Source organism: Syngnathus scovelli, chromosome 18, assembly GCF_024217435.2.
Source record: "Syngnathus scovelli strain Florida chromosome 18, RoL_Ssco_1.2, whole genome shotgun sequence".
In the NCBI taxonomy this organism is placed as follows: Eukaryota; Metazoa; Chordata; class Actinopteri; order Syngnathiformes; family Syngnathidae; genus Syngnathus; species Syngnathus scovelli.
In genome coordinates, this window is record NC_090864.1 from 155001 (window position 1) to 172500 (window position 17500).

General features: G+C 59.4%; 3 non-coding genes and 2 pseudogenes across 3 annotated transcripts; all 5 read right to left on the reverse strand.

The window, feature by feature from the left end:
• Positions 1-482: 482 nt before the first annotated feature.
• LOC125986357 (5S ribosomal RNA) lies at positions 483-601 on the reverse strand. The gene has a single exon (XR_007487582.1). It is a non-coding gene; the product is annotated as a 5S ribosomal RNA (ribosomal RNA).
• A 6582-nt stretch (positions 602-7183) lies between these two features.
• LOC125986464 (5S ribosomal RNA) lies at positions 7184-7302 on the reverse strand. Its single transcript, XR_007487662.1, has one exon. It is a non-coding gene; the product is annotated as a 5S ribosomal RNA (ribosomal RNA).
• Positions 7303-9372: 2070 nt separating this feature from the next.
• Positions 9373-9491, reverse strand: LOC125986373 (5S ribosomal RNA; annotated as a pseudogene).
• Positions 9492-13816: 4325 nt separating this feature from the next.
• On the reverse strand, positions 13817-13935 carry LOC125986465 (5S ribosomal RNA). The gene has a single exon (XR_007487663.1). It is a non-coding gene; the product is annotated as a 5S ribosomal RNA (ribosomal RNA).
• A 2070-nt stretch (positions 13936-16005) lies between these two features.
• On the reverse strand, positions 16006-16124 carry LOC125986374 (5S ribosomal RNA; annotated as a pseudogene).
• Between the last annotated feature and the right edge of the window lie 1376 nt (positions 16125-17500).

A 17500-nucleotide genomic window follows, 5' to 3' on the forward strand; every position in this document is an offset into this window, starting at 1 on the left:
ATATCAAACAAATTGTTTTAGGTTATTCACCTGACATGTTTCGGCGGTTTCTTCCGCCTTCATCAGAGTGTCACAGATGTGATGGTGACGCGTCTTTATCAGCTGATGGATCAACATGTCAGGTGAATAACCTAAAACAATTTGTTTGATATAAAAGAAACCAGTGAAGTGATTAAATAAGGAAAAACAAAATGAACTTAGTACAATTACTTCATGGAAGTGTTGTGTTGGGTTCTTTTACAAGTCAAGCCTGCTGCTTTGAGTTCACAGGGAGCCATGCTCACTGTACATAGTCTGCTCTCTAGCGGTAAAAAATTTAACTACAATGCTGTGGATGTCACCACATAATATAGCTTTCAAACTCGTGTTATAGTTTCAATGTCGGAGTTTAAATTAGGCTTGCTGTTTCCGGATGCCATTCGTGATGGGTGTTGTAAAAAATAGCTTCTTAAACGATTGAAGTGCACATAAGAAAAAGAAAAAGCTTACAGCACCTGGTATTCCCAGGCGGTCTCCCATCCCAGTACTAACCAGGCCCGACCCTGCTTAGCTTCCGAGATCGGACGAGATCGGGCGTTCTCAGGGTAGTATGGCCGTAAGCCGTGAGGTGACCCAACATTTTGCATTTTATAGACACAATCGCCCCTGAAACTAGCGAGCGAGCCAATGAAGCCTTCAAAACTGCTTCGGCACATGGAGACCAAGCATCCTGCATTAAAAGACAAACCTTAACCACTTCGGGTTTCATTGTCTCCGATTACGCCTGGATGGGACCGGCTCGTTTCTGAGAAACAAGCTCGGTGCTCCCAATAATTCAACGTAATGGTGACTTTTATTTTTATGTGGTTTATATTTGTTTTTATGCCAGTCGTATCATTTTATTTATTCGTATTTACCGTATTTGCCGGTGTACAGGTCGACTCGGTGTATAAGTCGACCCCCTAAAATTCGACGGAAATTTACGATTTTATGATATATCCTTTGTATAAGTCGAGCTCAATTGTTGCATTATATTAAACTTCAAAATTCAATATGCGAAATTTATTGACGAAATGTGTTCAAATTCTGGGAGGCCGTGCGCATGCTGCTGTTTATAAGCACCGCGGAGGAGATCGCGGCCGGCGAGCTCGCGCACGCCGCCCGGCACCAACGGGAGGCCGGAAATAGCTCCAAGCCGAGCGGATCGGCACTTTATAAGCACCGCGGAGGAGATCGCGGCGCCTCATTGGACTTCCAGCCGCCGGCGAGCTCGCGCACCCGCCCGGCACATCCGGGAGGCCGTCCGCACGAGCCAAGTGGCCGAAAATAGCCCCCGCCGAGCGGATCGGCTGTTTATAAGCACCGCGGAGGTGGTCGCGGCGCCTCATTCGACTTCCAGCGGCCGGCGAGCTCGCGCACCCGCCCGGCACATCCGGGAGGCCGTGCGCACGAGCCAAGTGGCCGAAAATAGCCCCCGCCGAGCGGATCGGCTGTTTATAAGCACCGCGGAGGTGGTCGGGCGCCTCATTCGACTTCCAGCGGCCGGCGAGCTCGCGCACCCGCCCGGCACATCCGGGAGGCCGTGCGCACGAGCCAAGTGGCCGAAAATAGCCCCCGCCGAGCGGATCGGCTGTTTATAAGCACCGCGGAGGTGGTCGCGGCGCCTCATTCGACTTCCAGCGGCCGGCGAGCTCGCGCACCCGCCTGGCACATCCGGGAGGCCGTGCGCACGAGCCAAGTGGCCGAAAATAGCCCCCGCCGAGCGGATCGGCTGTTTATAAGCACCGCGGAGGTGGTCGCGGCGCCTCATTCGACTTCCAGCGGCCGGCGAGCTCGCGCACCCGCCCGGCACATCCGGGAGGCCGTGCGCACGAGCCAAGTGGCCGAAAATAGCCCCCGCCGAGCGGATCGGCTGTTTATAAGCACCGCGGAGGTGGTCGCGGCGCCTCAATCGACTTCCAGCGGCCGGCGAGCCCGCGCACCCGCCCGGCACATCCGGGAGGCCGTGCGCACGAGCCAAGTGGCCGAAAATAGCCCCCGCCGAGCGGATCGGCGGTTTATAAGCACCGCGGAGGTGGTCACGGCGCCTCATTCGACTTCCAGCGGCCGGCGAGATCGCGCACCCGCCCGGCACATCCTGGAGGCCGTGAGCACGAGCCAAGTGGCCGAAAATAGCCCCCGCCGAGCGGATCGGCTGTTTATAAGCACCGCGGAGGTGGTCGCGGCGCCTCATTCGACTTCCGGCGGGCGGCGAGCTCGCGCACCCGCCCGGCACATCCGGGAGGCCGTGCGCACGAGCCAAGTGGCCGAAAATAGCCCCCGCCGAGCGGATCGGCTGTTTATAAGCACCGCGGAGGTGGTCGCGGCGCCTCATTCGACTTCCAGCGGCCGGCGAGCTCGCGCACCCGCCCGGCACATCCGGGAGGCCGTGCGCACGAGCCAAGTGGCCGAAAATAGCCCCCGCCGAGCGGATCGGCTGTTTATAAGCACCGCGGAGGTGGTCGCGGCGCCTCATTCGACTTCCAGCGGCCGGCGAGCTCGCGCACCCGCCCGGCATATCCGGGAGGCCGTGCGCACGAGCCAAGTGGCCGAAAATAGCCCCCGCCGAGCGGATCGGCTGTTTATAAGCACCGAGGAGGTGGTCGCGGCGCCTCATTCGACTTCCAGCGGCCGGCGAGCCCGCGCACCCGCCCGGCACATCCGGGAGGCCGTGCGCACGAGCCAAGTGGCCGAAAATAGCCCCCGCCGAGCGGATCGGCTGTTTATAAGCACCGCGGAGGTGGTCGCGGCGCCTCATTCGACTTCCAGCGGCCGGCGAGCTCGCGCACCCGCCCGGCACATCCGGGAGGCCGTGCGCACAAGCCAAGTGGCCGAAAATAGCCCCCGCCGAGCGGATCGGCTGTTTATAAGCACCGCGGAGGTGGTCGCGGCGCCTCATTCGACTTCCAGCGGCCGGCGAGCTCGCGCACCCGCCCGGCACATCCGGGAGGCCGTGCGCACGAGCCAAGTGGCCGAAAATAGCCCCCGCCGAGCGGATCGGCTGTTTATAAGCACCGCGGAGGTGGTCGCGGCGCCTCATTCGACTTCCAGCGGCCGGCGAGCTCGCGCACCCGCCCGGCACATCCGGGAGGCCGTGCGCACGAGCCAAGTGGCCGAAAATAGCCCCCGCCGAGCGGATCGGCTGTTTATAAGCACCGCGGAGGTGGTCGCGGCGCCTCATTGGACTTCCAGCGGCCGGCGAGCTCGCGCACCCGCCCGGCACATCCGGGAGGCCGTGCGCACGAGCCAAGTGGCCGAAAATAGCCCCCGCCGAGCGGATCGGCTGTTTATAAGCACCGCGGAGGTGGTCGCGGCGCCTCATTCGACTTCCAGCGGCCGGCGAGCTCGCGCACCCGCCCGGCACATCCGGGAGGCCGTGCGCACGAGCCAAGTGGCCGAAAATAGCCCCCGCCGAGCGGATCGGCTGTTTATAAGCACCGCGGAGGTGGTCGCGGCGCCTCATTCGACTTCCGGCGGGCGGCGAGCTCGCGCACCCGCCCGGCACATCCGGAAGGCCGTGCGCACGAGCCAAGTGGCCGAAAATAGCCCCCGCCGAGCGGATCGGCTGTTTGTAAGCACCGCGGAGGTGGTTGCGGCGCCTCATTCGACTTCCGGCGGGCGGCGAGCTCGCGCACCCGCCCGGCACATCCGGGAGGCCGTGCGCACGAGCCAAGTGGCCGAAAATAGCCCCCGCCGAGCGGATCGGCTGTTTGTAAGCACCGCGGAGGTGGTCGCGGCGCCTCATTCGACTTCCGGCGGCCGGCGAGCTCGCGCACCCGCCCGGCACATCCGGGAGGCCGTGCGCACGAGCCAAGTGGCCGAAAATAGCCCCCGCCGAGCGGATCGGCTGTTTATAAGCACCGCGGAGGTGGTCGCGGCGCCTCATTCGACTTCCAGCGGCCGGCGAGCTCGCGCACCCGCCCGGCACATCCGGGAGGCCGTGCGCACGAGCCAAGTGGCCGAAAATAGCCCCCGCCGAGCGGATCGGCTGTTTATAAGCACCGCGGAGGTGGTCGCGGCGCCTCATTCGACTTCCAGCGGCCGGCGAGCTCGCGCACCCGCCCGGCATATCCGGGAGGCCGTGCGCACGAGCCAAGTGGCCGAAAATAGCCCCCGCCGAGCGGATCGGCTGTTTATAAGCACCGAGGAGGTGGTCGCGGCGCCTCATTCGACTTCCAGCGGCCGGCGAGCCCGCGCACCCGCCCGGCACATCCGGGAGGCCGTGCGCACGAGCCAAGTGGCCGAAAATAGCCCCCGCCGAGCGGATCGGCTGTTTATAAGCACCGCGGAGGTGGTCGCGGCGCCTCATTCGACTTCCAGCGGCCGGCGAGCTCGCGCACCCGCCCGGCACATCCGGGAGGCCGTGCGCACAAGCCAAGTGGCCGAAAATAGCCCCCGCCGAGCGGATCGGCTGTTTATAAGCACCGCGGAGGTGGTCGCGGCGCCTCATTCGACTTCCAGCGGCCGGCGAGCTCGCGCACCCGCCCGGCACATCCGGGAGGCCGTGCGCACGAGCCAAGTGGCCGAAAATAGCCCCCGCCGAGCGGATCGGCTGTTTATAAGCACCGCGGAGGTGGTCGCGGCGCCTCATTCGACTTACAGCGGTCGGCGAGCTCGCTCACCCGCCCGGCACATCCGGGAGGCCGTGCGCACGAGCCAAGTGGCCGAAAATAGCCCCCGCCGAGCGGATCGGCTGTTTATAAGCACCGCGGAGGTGGTCGCGGCGCCTCATTCGACTTCCAGCGGCCGGCGAGCTCGCGCACCCGCCCGGCACATCCGGGAGGCCGTGCGCACGAGCCAAGTGGCCGAAAATAGCCCCCGCCGAGCGGATCGGCTGTTTATAAGCACCGCGGAGGTGGTCGCGGCGCCTCATTCGACTTCCAGCGGCCGGCGAGCTCGCGCACCCACCCGGCACATCCGGGAGGCCGTGCGCACAAGCCAAGTGGCCGAAAATAGCCCCCGCCGAGCGGATCGGCTGTTTATAAGCACCGCGGAGGTGGTCGCGGCGCCTCATTCGACTTCCAGCGGCCGGCGAGCTCGCGCACCCGCCCGGCACATCCGGGAGGCCGTGCGCACGAGCCAAGTGGCCGAAAATAGCCCCCGCCGAGCGGATCGGCTGTTTATAAGCACCGCGGAGGTGGTCGCGGCGCCTCATTCGACTTCCAGCGGCCGGCGAGCTCGCGCACCCGCCCGGCACATCCGGGAGGCCGTGCGCACGAGCCAAGTGGCCGAAAATAGCCCCCGCCGAGCGGATCGGCTGTTTATAAGCACCGCGGAGGTGGTCGCGGCGCCTCATTCGACTTCCAGCGGCCGGCGAGCTCGCGCACCCGCCCGGCACATCCGGGAGGCCGTGCGCACGAGCCAAGTGGCCGAAAATAGCCCCCGCCGAGCGAATCGGCTGTTTATAAGCACCGCGGAGGTGGTCGCGGCGCCTCATTCGACTTCCAGCGGCCGGCGAGATCGCGCACCCGCCCGGCACATCCGGGAGGCCGTGCGCACGAGCCAAGTGGCCGAAAATAGCCCCCGCCGAGCGGATCGGCTGTTTATAAGCACCGCGGAGGTGGTCGCGGCGCCTCATTCGACTTCCAGCGGCCGGCGAGCTCGCGCACCCGCCCGGCACATCCGGGAGGCCGTGCGCACGAGCCAAGTGGCCGAAAATAGCCCCCGCCGAGCGGATCGGCTGTTTATAAGCACCGCGGAGGTGGTCGCGGCGCCTCATTCGACTTCCGGCGGGCGGCGAGCTCGCGCACCCGCCCGGCACATCCGGGAGGCCGTGCGCACGAGCCAAGTGGCCGAAAATAGCCCCCGCCGAGCGGATCGGCTGTTTATAAGCACCGCGGAGGTGGTCGCGGCGCCTCATTCGACTTCCAGCGGCCGGCGAGCTCGCGCACCCGCCCGGCACATCCGGGAGGCCGTGCGCACGAGCCAAGTGGCCGAAAATAGCCCCCGCCGAGCGGATCGGCTGTTTATAAGCACCGCGGAGGTGGTCGCGGCGCCTCATTCGACTTCCGGCCGGCGGCGAGCTCGCTCACCCGCCCGGCACATCCGGGAGGCCGTGCGCACGAGCCAAGTGGCCGAAAATAGCCCCCGCCGAGCGGATCGGCTGTTTATAAGCACCGCGGAGGTGGTCGCGGCGCCTCATTCGACTTCCAGCGGCCGGCGAGCTCGCGCACCCGCCCGGCACATCCGGGAGGCCGTGCGCACGAGCCAAGTGGCCGAAAATAGCCCCCGCCGAGCGGATCGGCTGTTTATAAGCACCGCGGAGGTGGTCGCGGCGCCTCATTCGACTTCCAGCGGCCGGCGAGCTCGCGCACCCGCCCGGCACATCCGGGAGGCCGTGCGCACGAGCCAAGTGGCCGAAAATAGCCCCCGCCGAGCGGATCGGCGGTTTATAAGCACCGCGGAGGTGGTCGCGGCGCCTCATTCGACTTCCAGCGGGCCGCGCACTCGCGCACGCCGCCCGGTTCAAATTTTCTAAGTGCAACGCACAATGAGATGCATGAGAAACGGCCTTGGTTACCATCACATTTGAAGCGATGAATACGAAGTTAAATTTTATGACTCGGTGTATAAGTCGAGGTCGATTTTTTTCGGTCGATTTTGGATCGAAAAAGGTCGACCAATACACCGGCAAATACGGTATATATACTTATTATAAATGTAGTATTTATTTATATTGATTTATTGTTTATTTATATATATAAAGGCAGGTCCGCAAAAATATTTCTGACGCGTAGCCGGTCCGTGGCGCAAGAAAGGTTGGGGACCACTAGTCTAAAAGAATCTGGCCGTAACTGGAATAGGGTTCTACGCGAATGCCCAACGGAAAAGTGAAGTGCACAAAACCTGCATTTGGCTGTATCAAAATAAATGTCATGAAAAAGGTAAAAACACTACATGGAAGCGCAATGTGTTGTGCTGGGTTCTTTTACAAGTAAAGACTGCTGCTTTGAGTTCACAGGGAGCCATGCTCTTTATTCACTGTACATAGAGGTTTTGAACTCGTGTTGTAGTTTCAGTGTCGGAGTTCAAACTAGGCTTGCAGTTTCCGAATGCCATTCGTGATGGGTGTTGTAAAAAGGTCTTGGCTTAAACGATTGAAGTGCACATAAGAAAAAAAAAAAAAAAAAAAAAAGAGCTTGAAGTGCACATAAGAAAAAGAAAAAGCTTACAGCACCTGGTATTCCCAGGCAGTCTCCCATCCAAGTACTAACCAGGCCCGACCCTGCTTAGCTTCCGAGATAAGACGAGATCAGGCGTTCTCAGGGTAGTATGGCCGTAAGCCGTGAGGTGACCCAACATTTTGCATTTTATAGACACAATCGCCCCTGAAACTAGCGAGCAAGCCAATGAAGCCTTCAAAACTGCTTCGGCACATGGAGACCAAGCATCCTGCATTAAAAGACAAACCTTAACCACTTCGGGTTTCATTGTCTCCGATTACGCCTGGATGGGACCGGCTCGTTTCTGAGAAACAAGCTCGGTGCTCCCAATAATTCAACGTAATGGTGACTTTTATTTTTATGTGGTTTATATTTGTTTTTATGCCAGTCGTATCATTTTATTTAATCGTATTTACCGTATTTGCCGGTGTACAGGTCGACTCGGTGTATAAGTCGACCCCCTAAAATTCGACGGAAATTTACGATTTTATGATATATCCTTTGTATAAGTCGAGCTCAATTGTTGCATTATATTAAACTTCAAAATTCAATATGCGAAATTTATTGACGAAATGTGTTCAAATTCTGGGAGGCCGTGCGCATGCTGCTGTTTATAAGCACCGCGGAGGAGATCGCGGCCGGCGAGCTCGCGCACGCCGCCCGGCACCAACGGGAGGCCGGAAATAGCTCCAAGCCGAGCGGATCGGCACTTTATAAGCACCGCGGAGGAGATCGCGGCGCCTCATTGGACTTCCAGCGGCCGGCGAGCCCGCGCACCCGCCCGGCACATCCGGGAGGCCGTGCGCACGAGCCAAGTGGCCGAAAATAGCCCCCGCCGAGCGGATCGGCTGTTTATAAGCACCGCGGAGGTGGTCGCGGCGCCTCATTCGACTTCCAGCGGCCGGCGAGCTCGCGCACCCGCCCGGCACATCCGGGAGGCCGTGCGCACGAGCCAAGTGGCCGAAAATAGCCCCCGCCGAGCGGATCGGCTGTTTATAAGCACCGCGGAGGTGGTCGGGCGCCTCATTCGACTTCCAGCGGCCGGCGAGCTCGCGCACCCGCCCGGCACATCCGGGAGGCCGTGCGCACGAGCCAAGTGGCCGAAAATAGCGCCCGCCGAGCGGATCGGCTGTTTATAAGCACCGCGGAGTTGGTCGCGGCGCCTCATTCGACTTCCAGCGGCCGGCGAGCTCGCGCACCCGCCCGGCACATCCGGGAGGCCGTGCGCACGAGCCAAGTGGCCGAAAATAGCCCCCGCCGAGCGGATCGGCTGTTTATAAGCACCGCGGAGGTGGTCGCGGCGCCTCATTCGACTTCCAGCGGCCGGCGAGCTCGCGCACCCGCCCGGCACATCCGGGAGGCCGTGCGCACGAACCAAGTGGCCGAAAATAGCCCCCGCCGAGCGGATCGGCGGTTTATAAGCACCGCGGAGGTGGTCGCGGCGCCTCATTCGACTTCCAGCGGGCCGCGCACTCGCGCACGCCGCCCGGTTCAAATTTTCTAAGTGCAACGCACAATGAGATGCATGAGAAACGGCCTTGGTTACCATCACATTTGAAGCGATGAATACGAAGTTAAATTTTATGACTCGGTGTATAAGTCGAGGTCGATTTTTTTCGGTCGATTTTGGATCGAAAAAGGTCGACCAATACACCGGCAAATACGGTATATATACTTATTATAAATGTAGTATTTATTTATATTGATTTATTGTTTATTTATATATATAAAGGCAGGTCCGCAAAAATATTTCTGACGCGTAGCCGGTCCGTGGCGCAAGAAAGGTTGGGGACCACTAGTCTAAAAGAATCTGGCCGTAACTGGAATAGGGTTCTACGCGAATGCCCAACGGAAAAGTGAAGTGCACAAAACCTGCATTTGGCTGTATCAAAATAAATGTCATGAAAAAGGTAAAAACACTACATGGAAGCGCAATGTGTTGTGCTGGGTTCTTTTACAAGTAAAGACTGCTGCTTTGAGTTCACAGGGAGCCATGCTCTTTATTCACTGTACATAGAGGTTTTGAACTCGTGTTGTAGTTTCAGTGTCGGAGTTCAAACTAGGCTTGCAGTTTCCGAATGCCATTCGTGATGGGTGTTGTAAAAAGGTCTTGGCTTAAACGATTGAAGTGCACATAAGAAAAAAAAAAAAAAAAAAAAAAGAGCTTGAAGTGCACATAAGAAAAAGAAAAAGCTTACAGCACCTGGTATTCCCAGGCAGTCTCCCATCCAAGTACTAACCAGGCCCGACCCTGCTTAGCTTCCGAGATAAGACGAGATCAGGCGTTCTCAGGGTAGTATGGCCGTAACCCGTGAGGTGACCCAACATTTTGCATTTTATAGACACAATCGCCCCTGAAACTAGCGAGCAAGCCAATGAAGCCTTCAAAACTGCTTCGGCACATGGAGACCAAGCATCCTGCATTAAAAGACAAACCTTAACCACTTCGGGTTTCATTGTCTCCGATTACGCCTGGATGGGACCGGCTCGTTTCTGAGAAACAAGCTCGGTGCTCCCAATAATTCAACGTAATGGTGACTTTTATTTTTATGTGGTTTATATTTGTTTTTATGCCAGTCGTATCATTTTATTTAATCGTATTTACCGTATTTGCCGGTGTACAGGTCGACTCGGTGTATAAGTCGACCCCCTAAAATTCGACGGAAATTTACGATTTTATGATATATCCTTTGTATAAGTCGAGCTCAATTGTTGCATTATATTAAACTTCAAAATTCAATGTGCGAAATTTATTGACGAAATGTGTTCAAATTCTGGGAGGCCGTGCGCATGCTGCTGTTTATAAGCACCGCGGAGGAGATCGCGGCCGGCGAGCTCGCGCACGCCGCCCGGCACCAACGGGAGGCTGGAAATAGCTCCAAGCCGAGCGGATCGGCACTTTATAAGCACCGCGGAGGAGATCGCGGCGCCTCATTGGACTTCCAGCGGCCGGCGAGCCCGCGCACCCGCCCGGCACATCCGGGAGGCCGTGCGCACGAGCCAAGTGGCCGAAAATAGCCCCCGCCGAGCGGATCGGCTGTTTATAAGCACCGCGGAGGTGGTCGCGGCGCCTCATTCGACTTCCAGCGGCCGGCGAGCTCGCGCACCCGCCCGGCACATCCGGGAGGCCGTGCGCACGAGCCAAGTGGCCGAAAATAGCCCCCGCCGAGCGGATCGGCTGTTTATAAGCACCGCGGAGGTGGTCGGGCGCCTCATTCGACTTCCAGCGGCCGGCGAGCTCGCGCACCCGCCCGGCACATCCGGGAGGCCGTGCGCACGAGCCAAGTGGCCGAAAATAGCGCCCGCCGAGCGGATCGGCTGTTTATAAGCACCGCGGAGTTGGTCGCGGCGCCTCATTCGACTTCCAGCGGCCGGCGAGCTCGCGCACCCGCCCGGCACATCCGGGAGGCCGTGCGCACGAGCCAAGTGGCCGAAAATAGCCCCCGCCGAGCGGATCGGCTGTTTATAAGCACCGCGGAGGTGGTCGCGGCGCCTCATTCGACTTCCAGCGGCCGGCGAGCTCGCGCACCCGCCCGGCACATCCGGGAGGCCGTGCGCACGAGCCAAGTGGCCGAAAATAGCCCCCGCCGAGCGGATCGGCTGTTTATAAGCACCGCGGAGGTGGTCGCGGCGCCTCATTCGACTTCCAGCGGCCGGCGAGCCCGCGCACCCGCCCGGCACATCCGGGAGGCCGTGCGCACGAGCCAAGTGGCCGAAAATAGCCCCCGCCGAGCGGATCGGCTGTTTATAAGCACCGCGGAGGTGGTCGCGGCGCCTCATTCGACTTCCAGCGGCCGGCGAGCTCGCGCACCCGCCCGGCACATCCGGGAGGCCGTGCGCACGAGCCAAGTGGCCGAAAATAGCCCCCGCCGAGCGGATCGGCTGTTTATAAGCACCGCGGAGGTGGTCGGGCGCCTCATTCGACTTCCAGCGGCCGGCGAGCTCGCGCACCCGCCCGGCACATCCGGGAGGCCGTGCGCACGAGCCAAGTGGCCGAAAATAGCCCCCGCCGAGCGGATCGGCTGTTTATAAGCACCGCGGAGGTGGTCGCGGCGCCTCATTCGACTTCCAGCGGCCGGCGAGCTCGCGCACCCGCCCGGCACATCCGGGAGGCCGTGCGCACGAGCCAAGTGGCCGAAAATAGCCCCCGCCGAGCGGATCGGCTGTTTATAAGCACCGCGGAGGTGGTCGCGGCGCCTCATTCGACTTCCAGCGGCCGGCGAGCTCGCGCACCCGCCCGGCACATCCGGGAGGCCGTGCGCACGAGCCAAGTGGCCGAAAATAGCCCCCGCCGAGCGGATCGGCTGTTTATAAGCACCGCGGAGGTGGTCGCGGCGCCTCATTCGACTTCCAGCGGCCGGCGAGCTCGCGCACCCACCCGGCACATCCGGGAGGCCGTGCGCACAAGCCAAGTGGCCGAAAATAGCCCCCGCCGAGCGGATCGGCTGTTTATAAGCACCGCGGAGGTGGTCGCGGCGCCTCATTCGACTTCCAGCGGCCGGCGAGCTCGCGCACCCGCCCGGCACATCCGGGAGGCCGTGCGCACGAGCCAAGTGGCCGAAAATAGCCCCCGCCGAGCGGATCGGCTGTTTATAAGCACCGCGGAGGTGGTCGCGGCGCCTCATTCGACTTCCAGCGGCCGGCGAGCTCGCGCACCCGCCCGGCACATCCGGGAGGCCGTGCGCACGAGCCAAGTGGCCGAAAATAGCCCCCGCCGAGCGGATCGGCTGTTTATAAGCACCGCGGAGGTGGTCGCGGCGCCTCATTCGACTTCCAGCGGCCGGCGAGCTCGCGCACCCGCCCGGCACATCCGGGAGGCCGTGCGCACGAGCCAAGTGGCCGAAAATAGCCCCCGCCGAGCGAATCGGCTGTTTATAAGCACCGCGGAGGTGGTCGCGGCGCCTCATTCGACTTCCAGCGGCCGGCGAGATCGCGCACCCGCCCGGCACATCCGGGAGGCCGTGCGCACGAGCCAAGTGGCCGAAAATAGCCCCCGCCGAGCGGATCGGCTGTTTATAAGCACCGCGGAGGTGGTCGCGGCGCCTCATTCGACTTCCAGCGGCCGGCGAGCTCGCGCACCCGCCCGGCACATCCGGGAGGCCGTGCGCACGAGCCAAGTGGCCGAAAATAGCCCCCGCCGAGCGGATCGGCTGTTTATAAGCACCGCGGAGGTGGTCGCGGCGCCTCATTCGACTTCCGGCGGGCGGCGAGCTCGCGCACCCGCCCGGCACATCCGGGAGGCCGTGCGCACGAGCCAAGTGGCCGAAAATAGCCCCCGCCGAGCGGATCGGCTGTTTATAAGCACCGCGGAGGTGGTCGCGGCGCCTCATTCGACTTCCAGCGGCCGGCGAGCTCGCGCACCCGCCCGGCACATCCGGGAGGCCGTGCGCACGAGCCAAGTGGCCGAAAATAGCCCCCGCCGAGCGGATCGGCTGTTTATAAGCACCGCGGAGGTGGTCGCGGCGCCTCATTCGACTTACAGCGGTCGGCGAGCTCGCTCACCCGCCCGGCACATCCGGGAGGCCGTGCGCACGAGCCAAGTGGCCGAAAATAGCCCCCGCCGAGCGGATCGGCTGTTTATAAGCACCGCGGAGGTGGTCGCGGCGCCTCATTCGACTTCCAGCGGCCGGCGAGCTCGCGCACCCGCCCGGCACATCCGGGAGGCCGTGCGCACGAGCCAAGTGGCCGAAAATAGCCCCCGCCGAGCGGATCGGCTGTTTATAAGCACCGCGGAGGTGGTCGCGGCGCCTCATTCGACTTCCAGCGGCCGGCGAGCTCGCGCACCCGCCCGGCACATCCGGGAGGCCGTGCGCACGAGCCAAGTGGCCGAAAATAGCCCCCGCCGAGCGGATCGGCGGTTTATAAGCACCGCGGAGGTGGTCGCGGCGCCTCATTCGACTTCCAGCGGGCCGCGCACTCGCGCACGCCGCCCGGTTCAAATTTTCTAAGTGCAACGCACAATGAGATGCATGAGAAACGGCCTTGGTTACCATCACATTTGAAGCGATGAATACGAAGTTAAATTTTATGACTCGGTGTATAAGTCGAGGTCGATTTTTTTCGGTCGATTTTGGATCGAAAAAGGTCGACCAATACACCGGCAAATACGGTATATATACTTATTATAAATGTAGTATTTATTTATATTGATTTATTGTTTATTTATATATATAAAGGCAGGTCCGCAAAAATATTTCTGACGCGTAGCCGGTCCGTGGCGCAAGAAAGGTTGGGGACCACTAGTCTAAAAGAATCTGGCCGTAACTGGAATAGGGTTCTACGCGAATGCCCAACGGAAAAGTGAAGTGCACAAAACCTGCATTTGGCTGTATCAAAATAAATGTCATGAAAAAGGTAAAAACACTACATGGAAGCGCAATGTGTTGTGCTGGGTTCTTTTACAAGTAAAGACTGCTGCTTTGAGTTCACAGGGAGCCATGCTCTTTATTCACTGTACATAGAGGTTTTGAACTCGTGTTGTAGTTTCAGTGTCGGAGTTCAAACTAGGCTTGCAGTTTCCGAATGCCATTCGTGATGGGTGTTGTAAAAAGGTCTTGGCTTAAACGATTGAAGTGCACATAAGAAAAAAAAAAAAAAAAAAAAAAGAGCTTGAAGTGCACATAAGAAAAAGAAAAAGCTTACAGCACCTGGTATTCCCAGGCAGTCTCCCATCCAAGTACTAACCAGGCCCGACCCTGCTTAGCTTCCGAGATAAGACGAGATCAGGCGTTCTCAGGGTAGTATGGCCGTAAGCCGTGAGGTGACCCAACATTTTGCATTTTATAGACACAATCGCCCCTGAAACTAGCGAGCAAGCCAATGAAGCCTTCAAAACTGCTTCGGCACATGGAGACCAAGCATCCTGCATTAAAAGACAAACCTTAACCACTTCGGGTTTCATTGTCTCCGATTACGCCTGGATGGGACCGGCTCGTTTCTGAGAAACAAGCTCGGTGCTCCCAATAATTCAACGTAATGGTGACTTTTATTTTTATGTGGTTTATATTTGTTTTTATGCCAGTCGTATCATTTTATTTAATCGTATTTACCGTATTTGCCGGTGTACAGGTCGACTCGGTGTATAAGTCGACCCCCTAAAATTCGACGGAAATTTACGATTTTATGATATATCCTTTGTATAAGTCGAGCTCAATTGTTGCATTATATTAAACTTCAAAATTCAATATGCGAAATTTATTGACGAAATGTGTTCAAATTCTGGGAGGCCGTGCGCATGCTGCTGTTTATAAGCACCGCGGAGGAGATCGCGGCCGGCGAGCTCGCGCACGCCGCCCGGCACCAACGGGAGGCCGGAAATAGCTCCAAGCCGAGCGGATCGGCACTTTATAAGCACCGCGGAGGAGATCGCGGCGCCTCATTGGACTTCCAGCGGCCGGCGAGCCCGCGCACCCGCCCGGCACATCCGGGAGGCCGTGCGCACGAGCCAAGTGGCCGAAAATAGCCCCCGCCGAGCGGATCGGCTGTTTATAAGCACCGCGGAGGTGGTCGCGGCGCCTCATTCGACTTCCAGCGGCCGGCGAGCTCGCGCACCCGCCCGGCACATCCGGGAGGCCGTGCGCACGAGCCAAGTGGCCGAAAATAGCCCCCGCCGAGCGGATCGGCTGTTTATAAGCACCGCGGAGGTGGTCGGGCGCCTCATTCGACTTCCAGCGGCCGGCGAGCTCGCGCACCCGCCCGGCACATCCGGGAGGCCGTGCGCACGAGCCAAGTGGCCGAAAATAGCGCCCGCCGAGCGGATCGGCTGTTTATAAGCACCGCGGAGTTGGTCGCGGCGCCTCATTCGACTTCCAGCGGCCGGCGAGCTCGCGCACCCGCCCGGCACATCCGGGAGGCCGTGCGCACGAGCCAAGTGGCCGAAAATAGCCCCCGCCGAGCGGATCGGCTGTTTATAAGCACCGCGGAGGTGGTCGCGGCGCCTCATTCGACTTCCAGCGGCCGGCGAGCTCGCGCACCCGCCCGGCACATCCGGGAGGCCGTGCGCACGAACCAAGTGGCCGAAAATAGCCCCCGCCGAGCGGATCGGCGGTTTATAAGCACCGCGGAGGTGGTCGCGGCGCCTCATTCGACTTCCAGCGGGCCGCGCACTCGCGCACGCCGCCCGGTTCAAATTTTCTAAGTGCAACGCACAATGAGATGCATGAGAAACGGCCTTGGTTACCATCACATTTGAAGCGATGAATACGAAGTTAAATTTTATGACTCGGTGTATAAGTCGAGGTCGATTTTTTTCGGTCGATTTTGGATCGAAAAAGGTCGACCAATACACCGGCAAATACGGTATATATACTTATTATAAATGTAGTATTTATTTATATTGATTTATTGTTTATTTATATATATAAAGGCAGGTCCGCAAAAATATTTCTGACGCGTAGCCGGTCCGTGGCGCAAGAAAGGTTGGGGACCACTAGTCTAAAAGAATCTGGCCGTAACTGGAATAGGGTTCTACGCGAATGCCCAACGGAAAAGTGAAGTGCACAAAACCTGCATTTGGCTGTATCAAAATAAATGTCATGAAAAAGGTAAAAACACTACATGGAAGCGCAATGTGTTGTGCTGGGTTCTTTTACAAGTAAAGACTGCTGCTTTGAGTTCACAGGGAGCCATGCTCTTTATTCACTGTACATAGAGGTTTTGAACTCGTGTTGTAGTTTCAGTGTCGGAGTTCAAACTAGGCTTGCAGTTTCCGAATGCCATTCGTGATGGGTGTTGTAAAAAGGTCTTGGCTTAAACGATTGAAGTGCACATAAGAAAAAAAAAAAAAAAAAAAAAAGAGCTTGAAGTGCACATAAGAAAAAGAAAAAGCTTACAGCACCTGGTATTCCCAGGCAGTCTCCCATCCAAGTACTAACCAGGCCCGACCCTGCTTAGCTTCCGAGATAAGACGAGATCAGGCGTTCTCAGGGTAGTATGGCCGTAACCCGTGAGGTGACCCAACATTTTGCATTTTATAGACACAATCGCCCCTGAAACTAGCGAGCAAGCCAATGAAGCCTTCAAAACTGCTTCGGCACATGGAGACCAAGCATCCTGCATTAAAAGACAAACCTTAACCACTTCGGGTTTCATTGTCTCCGATTACGCCTGGATGGGACCGGCTCGTTTCTGAGAAACAAGCTCGGTGCTCCCAATAATTCAACGTAATGGTGACTTTTATTTTTATGTGGTTTATATTTGTTTTTATGCCAGTCGTATCATTTTATTTAATCGTATTTACCGTATTTGCCGGTGTACAGGTCGACTCGGTGTATAAGTCGACCCCCTAAAATTCGACGGAAATTTACGATTTTATGATATATCCTTTGTATAAGTCGAGCTCAATTGTTGCATTATATTAAACTTCAAAATTCAATGTGCGAAATTTATTGACGAAATGTGTTCAAATTCTGGGAGGCCGTGCGCATGCTGCTGTTTATAAGCACCGCGGAGGAGATCGCGGCCGGCGAGCTCGCGCACGCCGCCCGGCACCAACGGGAGGCCGGAAATAGCTCCAAGCCGAGCGGATCGGCACTTTATAAGCACCGCGGAGGAGATCGCGGCGCCTCATTGGACTTCCAGCGGCCGGCGAGCCCGCGCACCCGCCCGGCACATCCGGGAGGCCGTGCGCACGAGCCAAGTGGCCGAAAATAGCCCCCGCCGAGCGGATCGGCTGTTTATAAGCACCGCGGAGGTGGTCGCGGCGCCTCATTCGACTTCCAGCGGCCGGCGAGCTCGCGCACCCGCCCGGCACATCCGGGAGGCCGTGCGCACGAGCCAAGTGGCCGAAAATAGCCCCCGCCGAGCGGATCGGCTGTTTATAAGCACCGCGGAGGTGGTCGGGCGCCTCATTCGACTTCCAGCGGCCGGCGAGCTCGCGCACCCGCCCGGCACATCCGGGAGGCCGTGCGCACGAGCCAAGTGGCCGAAAATAGCGCCCGCCGAGCGGATCGGCTGTTTATAAGCACCGCGGAGTTGGTCGCGGCGCCTCATTCGACTTCCAGCGGCCGGCGAGCTCGCGCACCCGCCCGGCACATCCGGGAGGCCGTGCGCACGAGCCAAGTGGCCGAAAATAGCCCCCGCCGAGCGGATCGGCTGTTTATAAGCACCGCGGAGGTGGTCGCGGCGCCTCATTCGACTTCCAGCGGCCGGCGAGCTCGCGCACCCGCCCGGCACATCCGGGAGGCCGTGCGCACGAGCCAAGTGGCCGAAAATAGCCCCCGCCGAGCGGATCGGCTGTTTATAAGCACCGCGGAGGTGGTCGCGGCGCCTCATTCGACTTCCAGCGGCCGGCGAGCCCGCGCACCCGCCCGGCACATCCG